This window comes from Dermacentor variabilis, chromosome 3 (assembly GCF_050947875.1).
Source record: "Dermacentor variabilis isolate Ectoservices chromosome 3, ASM5094787v1, whole genome shotgun sequence".
Lineage (NCBI taxonomy): Eukaryota > Metazoa > Arthropoda > Arachnida > Ixodida > Ixodidae > Dermacentor > Dermacentor variabilis.
This window is the reverse complement of record NC_134570.1, coordinates 238,403,421-238,428,267: the sequence shown is the minus strand read 5'-3', so window position 1 is coordinate 238,428,267 and position 24,847 is coordinate 238,403,421.

Here is a 24,847-nt window from a genome sequence, read left to right as displayed (position 1 = left end):
GTCGAGCCGGTGCAGACGTGGATTAAGTAGGCATTCCGTTGCAGCCGGTTGCCAGATGAAAGGCTCATTCCAGGCGGGAAAAAGCGGGAAAGCGCTAGCTTCTGCGACGTCCTGAATCAGAGGCGGGAGGTGGAGTGGCTTGATAGGGCGGTGTTGATCGGGTATCAGCAAGCCAGCGAAGCAAAACGGCAACGTCGAGACGGTCCATATCAGGACAGCCTGCACAGAGAGCGGTGTTGGCATGACCGTGTTTGATGCGGTGACGTGCCCCCATGGATATCTTTAACCAGGGGGGGGGAACAAATGAGATATCTTATACAAACAGCCGACTGTTTTACTTTGATCAGACATTAATTTGGTGGTATGAAAATTCCAAGAAACATTCTCATTGAACCAAACACCCAGAAATTTCTGGTTTGAAACACGCTTTAACTCAGTATGTTCGTAGAGAATTTTCAGAGTGATACTTTCCACTGTATTAATAGGATGAAAAATTATGTAGTTCGTCTTTGATAAATTAAGGCTTCGCCTATTAGTCAATAACCAGTTATGTAGCTTTCTTATATATGCATTTGCCGTAGCGTAGCCTACATTTGGGACAAGGAGTGGGATGAAAACTATATTCGTATCGTCAGCGTACATGAGCAGATTAGGCGATTCCGATATGCTAGCGATATCATTTATGTATACTAAAAAGGACAACGGTCCTAATATAGATCCTTGAGCAACACCATGCTGAATTGCCAATTTCTCTGAGCGTATGCCATTAACTTTAGCATACTCTGCTTTCTTATTTAAATAGTTCTTTAGCAAGTCAGATGCAATACCACGTACGCCATAACTGTGGAGCTTGCGTAGCAGGGTGTTGTGATGAACGCAATCGAATGCCTCTCGGAAATCTCAGATAAGGCCAAGGGTGTACTGTTTCAGTTCAATATTCTTAATAATTTTTTTCTTTTACTGTTAAAAGCGGCTGCTCCGTTGATTTGTTTTTCAGAAATCCATACTGCGATGAAGTAATATCATTGTACTTATGGAAAAAATTCTCGAGACGAGTATTAATGACACCTTCAAAAACATTTGATAAAACGGGTAGAACAGAACTCGGTCTATAATTCGATATGTCAGTCTTTCCCCCTCTTTTGTAAACTGGACATATCGTGCTATCTTCTGCCGAGCTGGGTACACTCCGCTTTCTAACATACGATTTGCGATGTAACACAAGACGTCACATATTAAAGAAGATACATACTTCAAAGGTACCGCTAGTATACCATCATGCCCTGGTGAAACATGATTTTTTACCTTATGCATTAATGAAGCTATTTCATGAGTAGTAGTTGGCATAGCGCAACAGAATTTTCTAAGGGAGTGATTAGAAAGTGCGTCTGGCTCTGATGACGTACATACAGAATCTGCTACAATAATGAAAAAATCATTGAAAGTGGTTGCGAGATCAGAGCCTGTAAGTTCGCCATTGACTGTCATAATGGTAAGGGGCGGGTCCAGATTACATTTATTAGTTAAAAAGGCAATTTCACGCCAAACTTTTTTACTGTCAAAATGTGCTTTGGTAAACCGATCAATATAGTAAGTAGATCTAGCTATGTTAACATCCTGGTTAAGCTTATTTCTGTATTTTTTAAGTTCAATGAGGGCATTGCCATCACGGCGCTTGATAAACTTGTGATAGAAATGGTTTTTCGTTTTAATTCTTTTGTATAGTTCCTGGCTCATCCAAGGCTTTCTAAACTTTTTCCAAGTTTTAGTTTCCTTTAGTGGAAAGGCCGTGTCGTAACACCAAGGAAACTGTTTAATAAATGGATTCTATGCTTTGTTTATGTCAGTTATATCCTACACATTATACACATCCATTATACACATCATACACATCCCAATGTGAACTTCCGCCTAATGTTTTGAACATACTCATCGTGTTAGCATTAATTACTCTGTATACCCCTTCCCATCTGTGTCGTGAATGACAGGCAGGAAGCAAAAAATTGGCAAATGATCGCTGATGTCATGGGACAGGACACCAGAGAGAATGTTGTTAGACACCAGATTTGTAATACATACGTCTAGTAGACTACTTGTTTCAACAGTTACCATTGTGGGTAAATATATGCAATTCCAGCAGGCAAATGAGGCAACGGTGTCATTGAATTGCGTTGCACGTGAATCGTTTGGCACTAAGTTAATATTTATGTCATCCATTACGATAAATACGCATCAGGTCGAAGTGAGATACACCAGTAAATTTTCAAGGAAGTCGAAGAAGTGCCGTTTGTTACCGGTGGGAGGTGTGTATGCTGCAAGGACCACTACATTTCTAGTACATACAGTAATGCATTCCACATTAGAATCTATTACGCCAAATTCATCTATTAAAGAATGTTTGTACAATTTATTTACATACACAGCAAGACCACCGCCCTTGCAGTCAAACCTTAACAATCCATTATAAGTGTAATTGTCAAAGCGGGGATGATCCTAATGGGATGTTAGCCATGTTTCTGTAAACAGCAAAAAATAAAATTTATGCTTTATGGACACAAAAAACAAGTTCAGATGGTCACCCTTGTATTTGATACTTCGAGCATTAAAATGAATAGCACTGAGCCCTTTCTATAGAGAGCCGAGCTTCGTTTTGAAATCTTCAACATTATAGCCAGCGCAAGTTGGCTCGCAGTTCATGGCAATGCTACAGTCCATCTTAGGAAACGGACTTTACCTAACCAATTTTTCCAGATCACCATGATCAGTGATCCTCAGAGCGTCAGTCAGCTCACTTTGACGTGAGAACACCTTACCCCTATAGTCCAGACATATTTCTATGACACTAATTCCTTACGTGTATTGGCAGCACCTAACAACTGCTTATTAAACTGACATAGATGGTCATTAAAATAGACGGCCGCTCCATCCGAGGAACCAAGCATACTGTTATGAAGTCTCTGTTTCCTTGCCTTAGAAAGGAACGTGTTGCTTTTTTCTCGTTCAACAAAACGAACTATAATCTTCGTCTCGTCCGAGTTCCGAGTGGGAATGCGGTGGCATGTATCGATGTCTAATTCACTGACTGGTTCGCCAACAACTTCACCAATTTGTTTTATGACATCAACAGGCTCTGAATTACCCTTAACACCCTTTACTTCCAAATCGTTGAGCCTCGTTTACTGTTGTAGCTCTTCAACTTGTCGTGTCAACCACTTGTTCTCGGTCCTCAAACCTTCATTACACTTAACAAGTTCGCTGACTTCTTATCTCAGTGCCTTAACCTCAGAGGTGATCTTCGTCTCATCGCAAGTGTCGCTGCATAATTTCATGCTCTCTTTCACAGAACGAAGTTCTAATCTCATTTCACGCTTAATATCGTCGAAAGCTTTTGCTAAATCCTTAGACATATTAGAAAAAAAAGAACGACGAATTGAACAATAAAAAGTGGAAACTGTAAGTGTGGCAGCAGTGCGCAGTGCATAAAACGAACAAGAAGTTGCTGCTTGCGGGTATTGAATTGAATTGAATTTATTTCCATATTGAATGGGGGAAAGTCTGAACTGAAAAGTGAAAGTGAATTCACTTGACAGAGGTTCGGACCCCCTTTACAAGGCATACAGTAGGATAAAGCAGAGACTAAACTTTCAAACATAATATGAGCACAAGAAGCGTTAAAAACAAAACAGCATACATTTCAATTTCAAAATTTCAGGCACGGACTACTACTTCACATATTCTCTGTGGGAAAAAAGAAAAAAATATAGGAAATACAGAGAATTGCAGGGTTGTATGCATGAAATGAAATGTCCATAATGAAATGCATATTAGTTTTCAGACAAACATCACGCAGAACAGATGATATCATGAAGGTGTTATAAAAATGAAGCGCAGTGTGTTTTTGTTAACAGTTGTGACATCAATCTCTCGTTCATGAAGAAAATTCAGAAGTACAGGTATGCTGTGTTGGAGCATTTGTTCTCCATATTTAGTTCGACAAAACGGGACTTTCCAATACTCTTTATTGCGTGTGTTGTATGTAGGTTTCCTAGTCTTCAAGTGCGATAACGACGTTATGATGTCTTCCTTTGTATTCAGGCTCTGTTTACGTCATATGGCCATATTGTATGAATATAGATTACCAACAGGTACTACATTAAACCGATTGAAAAGCTGTTCCGTGTGTGCATTGAAGGGCACTTCAGCTATGTGTCTAAGGGCTTTTTTCTGAAGTACACACAATTGTTGTAAATTTCATGACGTATTTTTGCCCCATGCTTGAAAGCAGTAGTTTAAGGTGGGCAAGAATAACGCGTTGTAAATCAGTAATTTAATATTGGGTGGTAGAAAAAAACGTAATCTAGCAAAAATGCCCACAGTCCTCGAAAGCTTGCTAATATTGTGTTTAATATGCGTGTCCCAGGACATATGCTTGTGGAAGTGTGCACCAAGTGTTTTGAAAGAGTCAACAACTTCTAAAAGCATGTTGTGAAGCCTAAGATTTTCTGTGAGAACTACAGGCGACTGTTTAGGAGTAAAAATGATTCCTTTAGTTTTGTTTGTATTAACTTTAATGACTTTGTATTACTCCATGTTAGCAGGCCTTGGAGAAAATCATTCATGTTTAACTGAAGTTTTTTTAATGTTGGACCCGCGAAATAGAAGAGTCATGCCATCCGCGTATTTTATATAATATGGTGTTTTGCTAATGTTAGTGACATCATTAACATATAAAACGAATAAGGGCGGTCCAAGGATGCTTCCTTGTGGTGCACCAGCATTAATCGATTTGAGAGGGGGCAGGCTGCCATTGATAGAAACGCACCGTTTCCGGTATTTAAAATATGATGTTAGAAGTTTTAAAGGAAATCCCCTTATTCCGCAAAGTTCAAGTTTTTCTAGTACTGTGGCATGGTTCAAACTGTCGAATGCTTTTGAAAGATCTACACATATTCCAATAACAAACTTTTTTTCCTCAAATGCTTTTAGAATAATTTCTTTTTGTGTTAACAGAGCATGCTCGGTCGATCGACCTTTGCGTAAACTAAACTGACTATCACTCATCAAATTGAATTTATCTACGAAAGAAGAAATCCTAGAATATAACAGTATCTGCAGACTTTTAGAGAACAGCGGTAGAGGAGAAATCGGTCGGTGATTAGCGAGGTTGTTTTTATCTCCGCTTTTAAAAATTAGAATCACTTTTGATATTTGCATTTTTTGGGGAAAAGTTCCGGTTGAGAGGGCTAGATTGTAGATGTGGGCGAGTACCGGTGCAATTAAATTGGCTACGTGTTTTACAGGTTTTATTTGGAAATTATCTATGTTCAGAGCTGCGCTATTTCTAAGTGAACAAAGAGTTGCGAAAGTTTCAGATTCGCTCGTCGGGTTTAGAAAGAGGCTCTTGGGGTTTTTTTTCAACCATATAGGTTGCATCAAAATTTTTGGAGCTTGTCCCCAGCTTCAAGAAAAAGTCATTAAAAGCTTGTGCCCGTTTAGTAACCAGTACTGATTGATCGTATAATTTTAATTCAGTGATATTTTGATATGCATTGGAACGATTCGAAAGGTCATTAATTTTTTTCCACAAAGCTTCAGGCTTATAACTGTTCTCTAGAGAAAAAATATTGTGCAGGTATGCGCGTTTCGCATTAGGCAGGAATGTATTGGTTGCGTTTCTTTGTTTTCGAAATAGTTCCAAGTCTTCAGGGCTGCGTGTGGTTCAAAATTTGTTGAAAAGCTTATTCTTATTCTTGATTAGATTGAGGCAGTAATTAGTTATCCAAGGTTTACGTGATCGTGCTTACTTCCTAATAAGGACAAGCGGAAACAATTCGAAGTAGGCTTTCTTAAACAGACACAGAAAATTATCATAAGCTTCATTGCATGTTTTCGAGTCATAGACGACTTCCCAGGCAGTATTTACAAGCTTATTTCTAAAATTGTCGAGTTTATGTTGATTAATGTTCTGTATTTTTCAGTCTACGCAGGAAAGTTTTCTGGTGTCTTGGTAGGGGTTTTTTCAATAATCCTGCAGGTTTTAGCCCTACAAAATTTTGTCAAGATCACGAGGGCTGCGCACATGAATTACTAGGGAGTTTTCGTCTTTCCGTGCAACAATCTTTCCATCTCTCGTCCAGACTAACTTCCAACTACAGTTTCGCTTCTTCTTTATTGTCTTTCCCTGGAGCCGTTTTAGAGGGGGACCAAACATGCTCATTTATGAACACAGGGGAGCCCGATGAACGACCGAGGTCAGACGTTGACACACGTGTTTTCTTAGACTTCTGAAGAAGAGAGTCGCGTTTTGCACGGATTCTAAACTGAGCTATAATACTAGGGTAGGCTTGGTTGTTTCGGGGTTTCACTCTCTGCACAAATTCAATGTCATCCGGAATAACAGGCTCATTAACAAGTGTTCCTGTCAGGCATAGAACTTTCTTGAGGTCTTAATTTCCCTCTTCATTCACTCCCTTAATCTCGATGTTGCATCTCCGCGAATACTGCTCACTAGCAGTCATTCTTAAATCGTGTTCCTCAAGCACCCGTTTCATACAAGCGCTTGCCGAAGTTCCGCGATGCGGTATCGGGCAGCGTTTCTCCAGCAGCCTGCGCTGACACCAGGCTATCTGCGTGGAATTGAAAGTAGATGCTGTTTCAAGATGTGTCCTTCCTGGTTGCCTCGCCGCTGCCAAGTGCACTGCAAAAGCAGAATACTTTTAGTAGATGCTCGCGCGGCCTGCGCACTGCTGCCAACTAAGAGGACAGATGAGGGTGCGTCCGCTTTTAAAGACCCAGGGTAACAGCTGGCCCACGCCGATTGGTTGATCGATGCTTGTCACACCAATCAGTCGGCACGCGCTGAACAGAGGTTGCTCCTTGCGGCGATCTACGGCGCTAGCTTCGTGGCAGCACAGTTGCAGTCCGAGATACACTTGGTTCCCTGGATCAGCTGCAGCCTTTCGGATCCTTTCGTTGTCTCTCCGAGATATGGATCCGAGATATGGATCCTTTCGTTGTCTCTGAAAAAGCAGAATACTTTCCGTAGATGATAGCGCGGCCTGCACACTGCTGCCAACCAATATCGATGCGATATTATCGGGAAGATCATTACAAAGAACGGTGGCACGTGGAAGGGCTGATGAATTGAAGGCTTGTATTCTTCTGTGTATGCGCTCGATGCTGTACTGATTATGTAAACGGCTCGAAATGCGCAAAGCGGGGGCTACATGGGGCGTTTTTCTTCTGCGATTATCGCGCGCCAAAAAAAAAAAAGAACGCGCTGGCGGGACGCCGGCCAGGCTCCTTGAGGCGTACGAGTGGCGAACGGCGCTGCAGTGTGGCCAGACAAGGCAAAAATGTTTTGGCTACCACTAAATGAACGAACAATGCTTATATGTTGTTTCCTTGTGTTATAATTAATAAATTGTGCAATAAATACCCCCCTAATATGGTGCTGACCAGCGCACGCGCGCGAAGTGTTCAAGGGACGGCAAGGAACGGTGAGACGGCTGGCCGCTCCCGCCGAAAACAGAGGGAAGTGACTCCGACAGGCACTTCCGGTAGCGTCAGACGCGTGCGCGCCGCGTCAAAATCTAGCCGTTCCTGATCGGCGGCGGCGGGCGTTTTTCTCGACGCCGGGCGTCAAATCGGCGCCACGAGGCGAAAATCGCCTCAAGAACGCTTCACGTATTCCGGGCTTAACGGCGCTTCGAGAGGTAAGGCCGATTGCCTGCTGCAGAGGCGATATTTATAAAATAAGCATAAACGAGTGATTGGACGGCGAATATATAATGGCTCAAGAGAAATATTAAGTTTGATCTGTGTACCACTCGAGAGGGGTCTGTAGTTACGTGTAATGAAGCGAGCGGCTCTATTTTGTATGGATTCTAGCAAGCTTATTAAGTAGTTTTGTTATGGGGACCATATGGATGCTGCATATTCTAGCTGTGGCCCCACAAGTGTTAGGCCAATTTTCGAACATTGTTAGGGGAATTCCGCTGGTTCCGGCACAGATACCCTATTGTCCTTGAAGCTTTCGCACGAATGGTGTTGAGATGCGCGGCCCATGAAAGATTATGCGTGAGATGAATAAGTAAATACTTGTATGATGATGCCTGAGACAATACCGTGATATCTACGAGATTGGAGAAGTTAGAATTGATAGGCTTGCGGCTGAAAGAGATAACCTTGTATTTATTTGTGTGAAGTGTCATTTGAAACATATTACACCATCTGGAAATTAGGTTAAGGTCACTTTGGAGGGCGAGATGATCATCCATGAATTGATGGAGTGGTAAATGATGCATTCATCAGCAAAGAGCCGTAAACGAGAAGACATGTTAGCGAGCAAAGTACCTACTAAATTCATGAGGGCTTTGACTATTTGAAAGTGGTAGATGGACATCATTGCTAAGTGAAATATGATTACTAGCACTGTCGGGAGATATCACACGCCAAAACTTTTTAGGATTGAATTTTAAAAGAGAGGGGAGGTCGTGAGAAAAATATTTATCCTTAGAAACGCGAACAACAGAATAAAAATTTAAGCATACCCTGTATTTTTCCCAAGCCGAAGGTGTGGGCAGGAGCTTGGCCTTTTTGTAGAGACGTTTCTCTTAATTTCGATGACGACGGAGAGCTTTTGTGAACAATGGTTCAGATTTGTCATTTGAGAAAGAAATCAATGGAACATATATGTAATTATCAGGTTCATAAGAAGCACCCAGTTGTGTTCAACAGACCTATCCGAAAATGAGGGCAAGAGCGTTTGAATGAAAAAGTCATAAGCCTATTATTCATTTCTTTATAATAGGCTCTATTATAATCGCGAATTCGCGTGGTTGTAGTACCTTGAAATGCTTATGGGACATTAAGCTCTAAATGAATAAGCTTGTGATCACTAAAACCATCGAAGTACAGAACTTCGCCAGTCGTTTCAGGTGCACTGCAGAAGACAAGATCTAAAACGTTAGAACTGCCAGTTGGCTGATTTATCACTAGAAAAAAATTGAAGTTTAAATTAAGGCTGTTAAGCTCCACTGAAGTGCGACACGAGGATGACAAATTCTGCCAGTCAATGTGCTGGAAGTTAGTCACCACCCAGGTAAATGAATTCAGCTGGGCATGTTTGGATGGAAGAAGTAATACTGGCATGAAGTTTAGCAATGAAGGAGAGATCATAATCTGGCGGTCGGTAGCAGACGCTAACCTTGACTTTGACCTTGACCGATGCCGTTGCACAGGCGGCTCACACTATTTCCAGAGAAGAATCACTGTGTACGTGGTATGATGCAAGCGCTTTCTTGATGACGATAAGGACACCGCCACCTCTCTTAACGGAACGATCACGCCTGTATATGTTTAGCTACTTTGGTTAGGGAAAATTTCATTGTTCATTACATCTTTATGAATCCAGGTTACCATCAGTGCCACAATATCGTTGTCAGTATCATCCAAAAAAGAGCACACTTCATCACGTGAAGGAAGCAGGCTTGGGATGTTAGTAAATGATAATGATAGCCATGTACTAGTGCTAGATGGCCTAGGCAGCTCCTGCGTGCATTTGCTCTTGTCTAGGTATCTTGCTGATAGCACAACTGAGTTAGTCGTGCTATCAAAGACGTATGTTTTGTTGTCAATTTATTTATTGTACTTGCTTGGTACCATTGAACCGTTTTTTAAATATATATAGCACTCGCAATTCGCCGTTGTATTCCTGGGTACCGGTAGAGATATGGTCAGTTATTCACCAGATAGGATCGCGAATTTTCCACCTTCTAAGTATTCTTAAGCAAAATTACACGTTTTGGAGCGTCTCGTGCCACACAACGATAATCGTCATCTGGCTTGCTTGCGTTTCCTTTCTTTAACGCTGCGAGCCCGGTACTTTCCAATCACGAATGGCATGGGCGTTATCAGAATGACAGAGCATTCGCGACGGGAAAGTAACGAGCGCGGCATTTTTAAGAAAGGATACGCAAGCAAGACAGGTGACGATTATTGTTGTTCGGCAAATTCATACCCCAAAGGGTGTAGATTTGTTTAAGAGTGTATACGTTAGGCAGTCACCTGTTGCACTTCGCAAGGAGCGACCTGTGGTTGCTATAAAATGTAGTTTTAGAGAGAATTTTCTTCCATTCAATTTCATTCTGTGCTAGGTTGTTTGTATTACAGCATATATTCCATAGAGTTGAGACTCCATGAAAGTGCATTGTGTCATTGAATGTCTGCAAGATGGTTAAGCAGGTTGACCTTATTGAATTTAGAACTTCCGATGTTCTGGGGCACTTGTTTTCAAGTTATGCTTGTGTGGTTTGGTGTTGTCAGTTCATCATCATCATCATCATCATCATCATCATCAGCCTGGTTACGCCCACTGCAGGGCAAAGGCCTCTCCCATACTTCTCCAACTGCCCCGGTCATGTACTAATTGTGGCCATGTTGACCCTCCAAACTTCCTAATCTCATCTGCCCACCTAACTTTCTGTCGCCCCCTACTACGCTTCCCTTCCCTCGGAATCCAGTCCGTAACCCTTAATGACCATCGGTTATCTTCCCTCCTCATTACATGTCCTGCCCATGCCCATTTCTTTTTCTTGATTTCAACTAAGATGTCATTAACCCGCGTTTGTTCCCTCACCCAATCTCGTCTTTTCTTATCCCTTAATGTTACACCTATCATTCTTCTTTCCAGAGCTCGTTGCGTCGTCCTCAATTTAAGTAGAACCCTTTTCGTAAGCCTCCAGGTTTCTGCCCCGTACGTGAGTACTGGTAAGACACAGCTGTTATAAACTTTTCTCTTGAGGGATAATGGCAGCCTGCTGTTCATGATCTCAGAATGCCTGCCAAACGCACACCAGCCCATTCTTATTCTTCTGATTATTTCACTCTCATGATCCGGATCAGCAGTCACTACCTGTCCTAAGTAGATGTATTCCCTTACCACTTCCAGTGCCTCGCTACCTATCGTAAACTGCTGTTCCCTTCCGAGACTGTTAAACATTACTTTAGTTTTCTGCCGATTAATTTTTAGTCCCACCCTTCTGCTCTGCCTCTCCAGGTCAGTGAGCATGCATTGCAGTTGGTCCCCTGAGTTACTAAGGAAGGCAATATCATCAGCGAAGCGCAAGTTACTAAGGTATTCTCCATTTACTCTTATCCCCAATTCTTCCCAATCCAGGTCTCTTAATACCTCCTGTAAACATGCTCTGAATAGCATTGGAGAGATCGTATCTCCCTGCCTGACGCCTTTCTTTATAGGGATTTTGTTGCTTTCTTTATGGAGGACTACAGTGGCTGTGGAGCCACTATAGATATCTTTCAGTATTTTTACGTACGGCTCGTCTACACCCTGATTCCGCAATGCCTCCATGACTGCTGAGGTTTCGACTGAATCAAACGCTTTCTCATAATCAATGAAAGCTATATATAATGGTTGGTTATATTCCGAACATTTCTCTATCACCTGATTGATAGTGTGAATATGATCTATTGTTGAGTAGCCTTTACGGAATCCTGCCTGGTCCTTTGGTTGACGGAAGTCTAAGGTGTTCCTGATTCTATTTGCAATTACCTTAGTAAATACTTTGTAGGCAACGGACAGTAAGCTGATCGGTCTAAAATTTTTCAAGTCTTTGGCGTCCCCTTTCTTATGGATTAGGATTATGTTAGCGTTCTTCCAAGATTCCGGTACGCTCGAGGTCATGAGGCATTGTGTATACAGGGTGGCCATTTTTTCTAGAACAGTCTGCCCACCGTCCTTCAACAAATCTGCTGTTACCTGATCCTCCCCAGCTGCCTTCCCCCTTTACATAGCTCCCAAGGCTTTCCTTACTTCTTCCGGCGTTACTTGTGGGATTTCGAATTCCTCTAGACTATTCCCTCTTCCATTATCATCGTGGGTTCCACTCGTACTGTATAAATCTCTATAGAACTCCTCAGCCACTTGAACTATCTCATCCATATTAGTAATGATATTTCCGGCTTTGTCTCTTAACGCATACATCTGATTCTTGCCAATTCCTAGTTTCTTCTTCTCTGCTTTTAGGCTTCCTCCGTTCCTGAGAGCTTATTCAATTCTATCCCTATTATACTTCCTTATGTCAGCTGTCTTACGCTTGTTGATTAACTTCGAAAGTTCTGCCAGTTCTATTCTAGCCGTAGGGTTAGAGGCTTTCATACATTGGCGTTTCTTGATCAGATCTTTCGTCTCCTGCGATAGCTTACTGGTATCCTGTCTAACAGAATTACCACCGACTTCTATTGCACACTCCTTAATGATGCCCACAAGATTGTCGTTCATTGCTTAAACACTAAGGTCCTCTTCCTGAGTTAAAGCCGAATACCTGTTCGGTAGCTTGTCAGTTAATTTGCACATATTTTATTTGGTAAGTTCTATTGCAGTCTTTATTTTGTGTCGTACGTGCTATAATTGTGCGCAATGTGTACAAAACTTTAGTGATTAGTCTGTTTGACAACAGGTGTTTACAAATGAATTATTATAAACGTTGTTCAAACTCATTAGTGACAAAATTGCTTCTCACTGCTGAATTTTTCTGCAAATAAAATGATGAGTCATGCGGCAAATTAAGCTCTCATGCCTAATTGTACAAACATTTAAATACGGTTAGCCCTTTATCACAAGTGTACAGCAGTCGGGGACAACTGTTCCCAGCATCACTTTCATAATATTTACTTACATGCAAAAATTAGTCAAAGGTCAGGTATACTTATGAAGTTTTATGAAACAAGTTCATCATCATATTGCATACTTCGTTGAAATCTTTCTAGCTGAATTCTCCCTTCTAAAAACACATCAACAGTTGTCGAACGACTGCTGTCTCTAGAGCCAATGTTTGGGCAAGAAGCTTGTCTTCATCAGGCCGCTTGTCTTCAGAGCACCAACAAGAGACTGATGCTTTGGAATCATGGCAACATTCACGTCACTCATTGTAGGTTTTAAAGAAAACTTGATTGAATAGGACACAATGCAAAGTCTTCAAGAAATAGGTCAATTTAGTCATCTTCACTATGCAGTTGAGCTAATCAGTACGAAAACATTACGTAGGATGGGAAGACAAAGCATCAGTGGGCCTCTTGAATTATCAGTCCCTGACAATCGCGGTCTGCTTGGGATAGCAGTCCCGCGTTCAATTTTCTCAATCAGCTTCAGAAGCTCCGCCCACCAGCCCGAGAGCTGCCAGAATTGCATTCGTTTTGCTAGAAATCACAGGCTCTCTGCGGACTCTGAGCTATCAGCAGAGATTTGCTCGGACATACGCAAATAGCTAGCAGATGACGGCTGTCTTAAAGAGATGCGCCCGGGCTTGACGCCATCTTTTAAAAGAGGTTACTCGTTTCTGTGTATTTTGCGGGTTGCAGACGGAAAACATCGTGCACTCATCTATCGGTTAAGTTACACTGGGGGTTCGTGTGCCATCACGGGAGTGTTTTATGAGTGGTCTAATTGTTGCAGCTTTAGTCCTTATGTGTTTAAGAGTGAAGCCCAGTGATCATGTGCAAATGCTTGCTTTTCTTGATGTGTTTCGTCAAATCCGTCATGCTCAATGCTATATGCGTAGTAAACAGATAGATTTCGGTTTTCAGGTGAGTGAAACTGTGGGGCGAGGAAGCATATCACATTGCACGTAGATGTTTACTGCTGCTGGTTGGGGTGGTAGACAGGGTGTCTCAGGTAACTTGACTCAAACATTAAAATTCGTTAGATCGACTGCGGCGAACTAGGTATTTTTCATCCATAGATTTGAAGAGTGGATATTGGCAAATCGAAATTGACGAACGAGATCGCGAAAAAACTACCTTTGTTACCCCGGATGGACTGTATGAATTTAAAGTACTTCCATTCTGCCTGTGTTCTGCACCGGCCACATTCCAGCGAATGATGGACACTGTTCTGACGGGTCTGATGTGGCACAGTTGTTTGTATACTTAGATGTCGTCGTCGTGTTTGCGGCGGCCTTTGAAGAACATCTGAAGCGCTTAGAGGTGGTACTTGATGCGCTCCGCTCCGCTAATCTCACACTAAAGTCAGAAAAGCGTCACTTCGTTTACGAAGAGTTGGTTTCTCGGACACGTCGTGAGCGCCGATGGCGTCCAGCCTGACCCAGACAAAACACCTGCTGTTGCTGCTTTTCCGACTCTTGCTGCTTCTGACAAGAAAGCAGTACGCCGCTTTCTCGGTCTGTGTGCGTACTATCGTCGCTTCATCGCTAACTTCTCCCGGATCGCCGAACCACTCATACGCCTCACGCGAGAAGCTACACCCTTCGTTTGGACGGATGAGCAGGACGCAGCTTTCACCGAGTTACGGCAGCGCCTGCAGGAATCACCCGTCCTCGCTCACTTTGACGAGGACGCTGACACCGAGGTGCATACCGACGCAAGCAACATCGGTCTTGGTGCTGTACTCGTTCAACACCAGGAAGGCGTCAAGAGAGTGATTGCTTACGCCAGTCGCACCCTTTCACGTGCCGAAATCAACTACTCCACTTCCGAGAAAGAATGTCTAGCGGTTGTGTGGGCCATCATGAAATTTCAGCCTTATCTCTACGGTCGTCCTTTCAAGGTGGGGACAGACCACCATTCCTTGTGTTGGTTAGCCAACTTACTAGACCCCTCCGGGCGACTTGCTCGATGGAGTCTCCGTCTGCAGGAGTTCGATGTTATCATCGTATACAAATCGGGCCGTAAACACGAAGATGCGGACACGTTGTCGCGCGCTCGCGTCAAAACTTGTGATAGGGACATGGACGAAGACGGCGCATTTCTTGGGGCCCTCTCCGCATCTGACCTGATAACATGGCTGCGCAAGGACGCCGAAATACGCCCTCTCATCGACCACCCAGAAGGCAAGAATGTTACAATCCCACGACACATTTCTCGCAATCTATCGAGCTTCTGCCTCCGAAAGGGTGTCCTCTACAAGAAACACTCGAGTGCCAGCGACAAAGACTATCTATTGGTCGTACCCGCCGCCCTGCGTGATTACATTCTCCAAGCCTACCATGATGAACCCTGGTCTGAACACTTGGGATTTTCACGTACTCTTGCAAGAGTACGCCAGACGTACTACTGGCCCAGACTTTCTACCACGGTGAAGTGTTACGTGCAAAGCTGCGGTGAGTGTCAACGCAGGAAATCGCCGTCTTTAAAACCCGGGGCGTTACTCCAGCCCATCGCACTACCTGACGCGCCGTTTGATCAAATCGGCATGGATCTTCTGGGACTTTTTTTCTTGTCCGCAAGCGGAAACAAGTGGATTATAGTCGCCACAGACTATCTAACACGCTAGGCCGAGACGAAAGCTCTACAACGTGTCACGGCCTACGAAGTTGCCCAGTTCTTCGTCGATCAGATAGTCCTCAGACATGGCGCCCCATCATAACTCATCACCGACAGAGGAACTGCCTTTACTGCCCAACTGATAGAGGACATATTCGAATTGAGCAGCACGCAACATCGCAAGGCCACCGCCTGCCTATCGTCCGCAGACCAACGGACTGTCGGAACGGCTAAACAAAACCATTGCTGACGTGCTGTCTATGTATGTAGACGTCCAGCATAAAACATGAGATCAAGTCCTGCCGTACGTTACATTCGCGTACAACACGGCCATTCAGGAAACAACACAACTCACACCATTCCGTCTCGTCTAAGCGTGCGAGGTCCAGACCACGCTAGACGCAATGCTCCCGCACGACACCGACGCATCACTTACTTTCGACGCCGAGCAATTTACTCAACACACAGAGGAAGCTTGTCAACTCGCGCGCATACACATCCCGAAGCAGCAGAGTACAGACGCACGACGCTACAACCTTCGACATAGGCGAGTTGAGTACCAGCCAGGTGACCAAATCTGGGTGTGGACTCCAATCCGTCGCCAGGGCTTATCTTAGAAGCTGCTTAGTAGATACTTTGGACTCTACAAAGTCATATGCCGCTTTGGTGAAGTGAACTATGAGGTCATTCCCGACGGTGCCGCGTCGCGTCGGCGTCGAAAGCACCACTCGGAGATAGTGCATGTTATTCGCCTCAAACCGTGTTTCGCGCGTTAAGGCGGCGCCAACCTGATGTCATACGACTTCCACACTTCCATTTTCTTTTAGTAAGCATCGTAGTTTAGTAAGCATCGGGGTCGATGCTTTTCTTTTGGCGGGGGAATAATGCCGCTAGGTGTCACGCGCCAGCGCTGAGAAAGAAGTGACTGGAACGCGCACTCGGCAAGAGGTGGGCGCTGAAGTAGTAGTAGTAGAGGCTGAGGACGCCGGCTTGAGCTTTGCGCACGCCTATTGTACAACTGTCTGTCTCGCCGACGCCGGGTGCATCTTCATTTGTCTTTTCGTGACAATATGCATATCCCACGTAGCTGGACAGAAATAAGGTAATGTTGTTTGCGGTCGCTTGGAGTTCCTCAAGCTATTTTACTGAAATACCTGATACTCAAAATACATGTTACTCAAATACGTGGTTCTGCGACTAAATTCCCCGCCTGGGATGTTGATTTCCGCCTTGCAGGCCAGTTGGAGATATAGAAATTTAAAACAGAGTCAGCCACAAAGTCAATACAGAACAAATTTCGATCTAAGAAGAAGGAAAATCGGGCAGAAGTTTCCGCTCGGACGGTTACCGCGTATTTTCTTGGTTGAAGTACAGCGCGCAGGCTGACCCCGCTTTGTGTTACCCTTGCAGAATGTTTTATGCTGGTGCCAATAAGAAATCTGTGTTCGTCAACGGTGGATCCAGTAACTGTAAAAAAGCACTACAAAATATATGCAGATCCCACACACTGTGGGAATCGATGTAGGCGAAGCTTTGTCTGTTGTTTTGGTTCATTGACGGTAGGTCGCGGCAATATATTGGCGGCATACGATAGTCGTGACGAGATGTGCAATGTTACCTTGCCTGCTCCGCTCGACGCTTGATGCGAGCCTTCGACTGCTCAGCACTAACTGCAACGTTGTAGTGAGGCTGTTGCGGTAGAGCACGGAGACAAGCGCGGGAGCACCTGCACTGCATTTGTGGGGGTCACGCCAAGTTATGGCGTTAAGAGGGCATTGTGCACATGCTACGAGGCGTAAATGCTGACACGAGCTCCTCGGCTCGTCTTTGCCTTGTTCCACACTGCCGTCAGGTACTAACGCGATAGCGTAAAGGGCCCCATGCCACAGAAAATCCGTCGTCAACGGCGCAGGCATCGCTTGGCGAATAATCATTCCGGACCACAACCGCGTAGGCCCTCCACGTTGCCCATACTTTGTCTTACATTCTTTACAAAGTTATTCCTCAGAATTTTCACAATGATAGTCCATAAACAAATGAAAAAAAAAACACAGATAGCGCGTGTCTTTTATGTTTTTGCGGCATGGCCCACATCTCAACCACGTCTTGATTGGCGGCTGTTAGTGGCGTGTGTCTCTACTAGTGCCGACGTGGCCAGCGTTAACGGCAAGCAGCAGCAGCAGCAGCAGCAGCAGCAGCAGCACAAGCAGCGGTGGCGGCGCGGCGGCGGCAGCAGCGGCGGTGGGGGCAGCGAAAAGTCGAAGAGGCAAAGGAAACTTCGGTTTTAAAGATGCCGGTTTCAGAAAGCACGAAAACTCACTCGCGCATAAGTCTTGCCTGACATCGTGGGTTTCTTACACGCAGATGATGTCGGGAGGACAGAGCAAGTCAGGCGCAACGTATCTCAGAAACGTGCACTGCAGCGAGGTGCAGGAAAATCGCCTCTATATATGTATAGTCTCAGAAATGTTGCGATTCACTGCCGTTCAGGGCATCACTCAGAGGGGCTGCGATGAAAGTTCCAGAAGTGAAAAGAACGAAAATTTCGTTCAGCTCCAGCAGTTGTTTGACAAATATGACCATATCCTCAAAAAGAAACTGAATGGTGGAGCAGCGAACGCGAAGTTCGTTCATCACGAGCCCAGATCCTCGAAATTCTCAGCCACATCACGTTGCAAGTTTGAAGGAAGAGATAAAGTCCTCCAAGTGCTTTGTACTTATTGTCGATGAAAGCAAGGACCATATTATTGCAAAGTAGAGACTGCAAATTTATGGGAACATTGCTGAGCTAAACTGCGGTAGGCGAAAACATCTCTATGAGTGCCTCTGTGGTTGTTGTCTGAACTGCTCTGTTTGATTTAAATGTAGTGTGATGTTGATTAAATCATTTGCTGGCTTATTCTACTGGTATTTGTTCTTCCGTGGATCCCGTCTCTGCTCCAAAGTTTTAGCCGGGAAAGATGTCATCATGACGCTCATGATCGGGGAAGTTATGATGCTTTTCTGAATCGATGTCCATGATGGCTGCCTTCTGATGTGTAAAGTGACACGAAATGTACTCTAAATCTCTTGTGGTGGCGTTTGTGTCGAAGACTAAGTCTAGACAGCTGCCGCGGTGGGTTGCGGGCGCATCTCTTGGCGTCACTAAGTTTAGCACTTGGGAGTCTCGCGTTCCTTGAATGAAGCCATGCTTACTCCTGGCATCTTAGTTGAAGTCACGTAGTACAATCGCTGCAGCAATTTGCAGTCTCGGAGACAAGCGTAGTTGTGTGAGAGAAGCGCTTGGAACGGGTGCTTTTCTTTCCGATGATGTACGTGGTTGTGGTTCTCATGCCAAGCATTCTTGTCACTTGCGTTCTACCTATTTAGCACTAATTCCGGGAGACGTGTTGAGTCGCTTTAGACGTTTTCTCACGTTGATCTTGAATCTTCTGGTGTTGGGAGAATCTGGGAGCTGGCATTCCCCACTTGAAGTTTCTTGTTGTTGCTGCTGTTGCTGGAGCTTGTTCTGAAGGTGTTGTTGTCGCTTGCGTTCTGCCTCTTAGCCTTCGTCCCAGGAGATCAGTTGAGTCGTTTCGGTCACATCCGTTCATTGGCATTCTACGGTCTTGTATTGGGAGACTCTGGAAGACGCTGTTCCTTTCTAGTCGAATGTTGCCGCTGAGCCTGCCGCGACTTGCACTTACGTTCGGCAGCGCGAGCACCCTTGCTTGCTGGAGAAATGGGAGCGCGCATCGGAGACATCCGACTGACTCGGCTAGCGAGGAGCGTCTGCCGGCTCAGTTTTGCAGCGCGAGGGTGGCGCAATCTACTGGGCGCATGCGCAGTACGCGCCCCACTACAATGACATCATGAGGGCCCCCTAGCGGAGTGTGACATGTTCTGCGAACGGACACCGCCATGGCCGCGAGCATGAGCCATTAAAGGCTTTCGCCTTAATATTAATCAGGCAAGCCTAATCGCACACACAGTACATAACGAGTTCTCCGAAGTTAGAAAGTTGCAGAACGTATTTTAGGCTCTCTGGGCGCAAAACACCAGTATTTCTGAGGACAACAGCATGTCTCAAAGAGAAAAGCAGACAATAAAGCGCCTTCTGCTTCATTTAGAACAGTATGCACTGAGAGAAGCGTCTTTAGATTCAAAGGAAACATTCAGAGTCAAACTCTTTCTACCCGTTTGGGACCACCTGATGTCGGAGGGGACTTCGCGGTTCTCGGAGAATAATGATTTACTCTCCGGAGTTAGCGCCCTCCACGCCCGGAGTGACAATTTTATGGACTCTCCTTACTCAAGCCTTTCTCTGAGCCCCATGCGTGCGACATCGAAAGAGTTGAAGTTGAGTGCAAGCTGGTAACGAAACTTCAGTGCGTCGATGCTGAAAGGTACTGCAAGATAGAAGCACTGCTGTAATTGGCGACTGTTTCGGGAGAATATAAACTAGCCTTCCACAATGTGGTCAAGCTAGGTGTTACCGCAGTGACGATACACGCATACAGGGCACTTGCCGTTCAATTCTCGGCTTGGCATTTCCGAGCCAGGATTTTTTGAAATATTTTCTTTCTGTTAAAGAAGGACTTTCCTACAACCGCCTGGTGAGCATTAGCTTATCAGTTGTACAAACGGCGCAAAACTATTCCTCAGTGCATGGCCGCAAAGCTTAATTTCACGCAGATGATGTGTCCATCATAGAGTACATTGAAAACTGTCTTGTTGATTTTACCATCCCTGGTGCCTGTTTCCTGTGGAATCGCTTCAAAATTATGTGCCACTACGGCATAAACAAATTCATTCCTAGTAAAAATAAGAAAGTTCGCAAACATACACCTTGGATCACACGCGATGTTATTCCTATTAAACGCAAGGTAAGAAGGTTAAAAAAAGCATGGGGATCCTGTTAAAATAAAATAGGTGCAGAGCTCTCTCGAACAGAAGGTGACTGCCGCAAAACTTACTATTATAGCAACTGTATACCCAACTGTATTAAAAACGATCCCACAAGATTCTGGAACCATATGAAGGAGAAAAATAAACCTATTTTACAGACAATACTTGAGGGCACATCAATAACTAATGACGAAGACATAGCACAGCCTTCTAGTGAGTACTTTGAAAGCGTATTTGCAGTGTCAAATCGTTGCATTGCTATTCTTCCAGTGAAACAGGTATTTGATGTGGATTCTATTTCTTATGCTGGAATTGTCAACATGTTGGTAAACCTGAAACCCTAAGCTTCTTGTGGGCCTGAGGAAATCCCAAACGTCTTTTTAAAACGTCATCCTGAACCTATTGCAAGCTTTCTCGTGAGAATTCTTTCTCCTTCTCTGCTGTCAGCACAACTGCCCGATGAATGGAAAGCAGCCCGAGTTGTCCTAATATTGAAAAAAAAGGTATCGAGAAAGATTACAAAAGTATCGTCCCATTCCTCCGCCATCACGATCCTGCAAGCTCATCGTGGCCTAGCACATCGTGGCAAATTATATAGCAGAATTCTTGGCTGAAAACATTGGGCTCACGAAGTTTCAGCATGACTTAATGAAGGGTTATTCGATTGCAACGCAATAGGTATCAGTGATTCATTCGTGTGCTTTATCTCTCGACAATAATGGTCAAATGGATGTGATATTTTTAGATTTCAGAAAAGCCTTAGATAATGTGCCGCACGACAAATTATTCTTCAAACAGAATTATTGGCATACCTGACTGGATTTCATAAACTGGATTATTGCTTACCCGACCATACGCACTCAGTACGTTATAATTGGTGAACATAGCTCGGTCACTCTCCCAGTCACATCAGGGGTGCCCCAAGGTAGTCTCTTGGGGCCTTTACTGTTTCTGATGTATATAGATGACATCATTAAAACAATAAATCCTGGTGTACAAATTAGTCTGCTTGCCGATGATTATATTTTGCACAGTGATATAACTTGTCAGAACGTTCAGACTGCTCTCCAAAGGAATTTAAATAACATATTGAAGTGGTGTAACGAATGGGGTATGTTTATTAACGCTGCTAAATCTGTATTTCTTAGTATTACTCGAAAGAAACCCCAATAACCTTTTCTTATACGCTGGGTTCTTCAGATGTGCGTGAGACTGAGTACAAATACGTAGGTGTTACTTTTCCTTCGACATTGTCGTGGAACATGCACATTAATGATATTTGATATTCTGCTCTCCGCAAACTGTGTTTGCTAAGACACAAACTGAAAAATGCCCCTCCTAATGTGAAATTACTGTGTTATTTTTCATTTGTTAGACCAAAGGTAGAGTATGCAGCTATAACATGGTATCCTTACACTTAGTAAAATATCGCACGCTCTGAAAAAATACAAAGAAAGGCAGTTAGGTTTATGTTTCCTAAAAACGCAAGGCTGGGCTCTCCCTCTAATATTAGGACAAAAAATTCCATACCCACTCTTGAAGCACGCCGAAAGCTGCTAAGGCTTGAGTTCCTTTCCCCTCTTCTCAACAGCAGGGTTGAAATGAAACAACCGACTTACATAACGCCTGGAACAACGCCACACACAAGACAGCATCATCCGAACTCACTAACACCATATTATTATTATTATTTGCAATACTGCCAGTCTCAGTTGAGACCAAAGCAGGTGGGCACCATTTTACAGAAAGAAACAAACAGGTCATGTTACATGGTACATTAGAAGAAAAAAAAAGGAAAAACGCTTTCTTAACTACTGCAGAAATCCCCAATAATACAATACTTTTGGTTGGTATGACAATATGGCCATAACAATATAACAATGTAGTTGGTATAACAATATAACAATATTGTATTACTAGAATTTATATAAAAAATAGCGAATGAATGACACTTGTAAGATTAGAGAACTTATACAGGTAATAGATAACCGCGCAGAAGCGGCGAGTTTGGGGTTTGAAATGCATAAATTCCACGCACAGAAATAAGTACTACATATATGTGGGTTAAGATTAAGATATGTGGGTGTGTTAAGTGGCGTCTTCTCTGTTTGATGTCTCCAGTAGGTTGATGAACGATGAAAGTGACGGAGAGGAAACTATGTCTGAGTGGAGGAGATTCCATTCTCTGATCGCACGAGGGAAAAGTGAAAACTTGAACATGTCATTGCGAATACTGTACTGGTTTAGTGTAAATGGGTGATTTTTTCGCGACAGGCGTGATGTAGACAAAGTAACGTACTTAGTTCGGTCTATCTTATAACTGTCGTGCATTAGTTGGTAGATGAATTTTAAGCGGGCGTGTCTGGCCCTAACAGATAAGTGCTTTAAGACCTGCATCAGCTAAGAGGTTTGTAGGGGAGTCATAGGGACTGTATTTGTTAAAAATGAACCTCACAGCTTTTCTTTGCACCTTTTCCAGTTTTGATATGTTAGTTGATGTGTGTGGAAACCAGATGATGTTAGCGTATTCTAAGACGGGGCGAACAAAAGTTGTATAGGCTAGTAGTCTGGTGTGTTTCGGTGCAAGGCGTAAACATCGTCTAAGGAAAAAAAGTTTGCGTAATGCGACTGAGGTAATATTATCAATATGTAAGTTCCATGAAAGGGTAGAAGAGAATGTCAAACCTAGGTATTTGTGGTTATTTACTTTATTCAGGCAAGTTCCACCGAGGGCGTAAGAAAATTCTGAAGGCTTCTTTTTTGTTGCAAAGGACATGCATACCGATTTAGTGGTGTTAATTGACATTTGCCACTCTTTACACCAATTGGACACCAAATCGAGTGCTCTGTTTAATAATAAGTGGTCTGCGTAACTGACAATTTCTTTATAAATAATACAATCATCCGCGAAGAGTTTAATGTCACATTCAATGTTAGCAGCAATGTCGTTAATAAAGATCAAAAATAGCAATGGGCCCAGTGTCATGTCTGGCATCCAAGAACTGGGCGGCGTAGACGTAGCGTCGAAAGAACGTTTATTCCTGTTACTTGGCAGGCAGCCAACAGGTTACATACTGCGCGCGGTGGGCCCGTGCGAGCGGTCTTTTAAAACCAGCACGGGCTACCCGATAAGAGATAGCCGGGCAGAGAGCATGCGCAGACAGCACGCGATAACACGCGTGCTTGGTTTCGCGCGCACACAACATCTCCTTCCTCCTAATGAGCACAAAGTCCTTTTGCCACATTATACAATGCAACTAATGCTATGGCTGATATCTGTCAGGAGGTCGCCGGTCCCTCTGTGGATAGCGTCGCTCCCCTGGAGCGTCGGTCGTTGCCGCAGGGGCCGCAGCTGGAAATGGCTCGTTGGCGCTCTCAGGATCCCTGAAATCTGGAATAAAATCTTCCGTGATGCTCTGCTTTGAGCTGTCGATGCTGAGCAGTAGCTGGTCTTGATGACGACGCCAAATGAGCACCCCATGATTCGTTCTAACGCGAACCTTGTATGAAACGGGGCCAGACTGCTGAATGATAGTGCCAGGGACCCATTTCTCAGGACCTCTGTAATTCCTCACGAGGACCTCATCATTGATGTTGAAAAGTCGCTCACGTGCCTTGCGTCGCACCATATCGGAGAGCTGTTGCTGAGCCACTCTTCCCCCGACAGAAGGCTTGACTGCGTCGAGTCTCGTGCGCAGTCGTCTACCTATGAAAAGGTTTGCTGGAGTTTCTCTTGTAGTCGCATGCGGCGTGTTGCGGTACGTCACCAGGAACGTCTGTAAGGTTGCCTGCAAGGAGTCTTGGGGTCGTCCTTTCCGCAACGCAGATTTCATTGTCTGTACAAATCTCTCCGCAAGGCCATTCGTGCTTGGATGGTACGCTGCACTCACGATATGACGACCACCGAAGCCTTTGACGAAGCTCTTGAATTCTTCGGAAACGAACTGTGGTCCGTTGTCGGTCACGATGGTCTCGGGTACGCCAAAACGCGAGAACAGGTCTTGGAGACACTGAATTGTGTGGTACGCCGTAGTCCTCTGCATGACATAAACTTCCGGCCATTTTGAGTGTGCGTCCACAGCAACAAGGAACATTTTGTCTTTCATGGGTCCAGCAAAATCCAAGTGAACTCTTTGCCACGGCGAAGTCGGCCATGACCATGGATGAAGCGGAGCCGGTGCTGGTTCGTTCCGTTGCTGTTGACACTCTTCACATTTCTTCACGTGTTGCTCTAGGTCCGCGTCGATACCAGGCCACCAGACGTAGCTCCTCGCGAGTTCTTTGCATCTTACGATACCGGGATGACCCTGATGAAGTTCCTCAAGCAAGAAGGCTCGGTGTTTTGAAGGCACAACTACTCTCATGCCGTACATTAAACACCCTTGATGAACTGTGAGCTCCAAACGCTTGTCGAAGAAATGTTTCAACTCCTTCTCAGCGACATGCGACGGCCAGCCAGCACTTGTGAAGTTCAGTACCTTGCTTAGTAATGGATCACGCCTCGTTTCACGAGCGATGTCTTGGCCTGTGACAGGCAGCGTTTCCAAACGAAGCGAATAAAAAATTTCGCTTTCTTCTTCTGATTGCTTTTCGCTGCTGTCGAGCGGCAAGCGCGATAAACAGTCTGCTTCCGCATTATCGGAAGATTTCTTGAATTCAA